Here is a 1,414-nt window from a genome sequence, read left to right as displayed (position 1 = left end):
TCATAATTATAGAGAAAATCAGGAAACAGAAACATTACATATACATTCCAATAAAAATAGTTCAAATGAGCACATAATATCAACCTAGTTAGCTGGTAACATTTTTCTATAACTATTATAACACAAACATTGAATCTCTGTTCATTAATAAGCCATTATCAAATTCCCATTTTGAATCTTTCCTATAATAATTTTCTAAAAATTAGCTCCCTAAATCTCTTGATGTGCCATAAAAAATTTACAAAAGTAAAACCTAAAGAGAGTAGCAGATTGGTGAAAATAAATTCTTATTCTTTGCTGTTTCTTTTTCTGGTTCATGAATGATTTCATTTAAGGATTAAGAGCTATGCAAAAATCATAGAGATGTATTGTGTTTCTTGGACAAGAACATGATATTTTAATGGCACTTTTATATTGGTCCTTTTTAATTATGTAAATAAATGCCAAAGGCACCCTCTTAAAAGGTATTTTTATCTCATCTTTCTGTTTTTCAAAAAGTTCATTTTGCTATGTATGAGTTCTTAAAGCACTTTATTCAATTGAATCATGCAGTTGATGAGAAGGTATAAACATCAGGAACTCTAGAAAAGTTGTAGAGATGTGGAGAGGAAACAGCAGAAATCCAGTTGTATGAGACACCTGATCAGGTGGCCTCAGGGGAGTCATCATGAACTTGGATTATGGCTTCAGCATTATTTCACCTCTAGACGGTTCAAGCCTATAAAGACATCAGTACTCTTAACCCTTTGCAAGAATGAACCTATCAGCCAACAATTCACCTCTTCATATACAATGCTTTCCTTCTGGACTCTCATCTACAGCCTTGGCTGGTCTTCACTTCTGAACCTACCTCAAGTGTGTTGATATTCATTCCACCTAGAAGAATCTTTCTCAAAACTGGCTGCCTACTAACTTCAAGCAGTATTACAGAGCAATAATCATAAAAACTGTATGCTACAAGTACAGAGATAGGCAGATAGATCAGTGGAACAGAATTGAAGACCCAGAAATGAACCCACACACCTATGGTCACTTGAGATTCGACCATCCAATGGAAGGAAGATAGCATTTTCAACAAATGGTGCTGGTTCAACTGGAGGTCAGCATGTAGAAGAATACAAATCGATCCATTCTTTTCACTGTGTACAAAGCTTAAGTCCAAGTGGATAAAGGACCTCCACATCAAACCAGATACACTCAAACTAATAGAAGAAAAAATGGGGAAGAGCCTTGAACACATAGGACTTGGGAAAATTTCCTTGAAAAAACACCAATGGTTTATGCTCTAAGATCAAGAATGGACAAATGGAACCTCATATAACTGCAAAGCTTCTGTAAGGCAAAAGACACTGTCATCAAGACTAAAGGGCAACCAACAGATTGGGAAAATATCTTTACCAATCCTACATCTGAC

The sequence above is a fragment of the Rattus rattus genome, chromosome 6 (assembly GCF_011064425.1).
Source record: "Rattus rattus isolate New Zealand chromosome 6, Rrattus_CSIRO_v1, whole genome shotgun sequence".
NCBI lineage: Eukaryota > Metazoa > Chordata > Mammalia > Rodentia > Muridae > Rattus > Rattus rattus.
The sequence above is the reverse complement of the archived record's forward strand: the minus strand, read 5'-3'. Positions refer to the sequence as shown.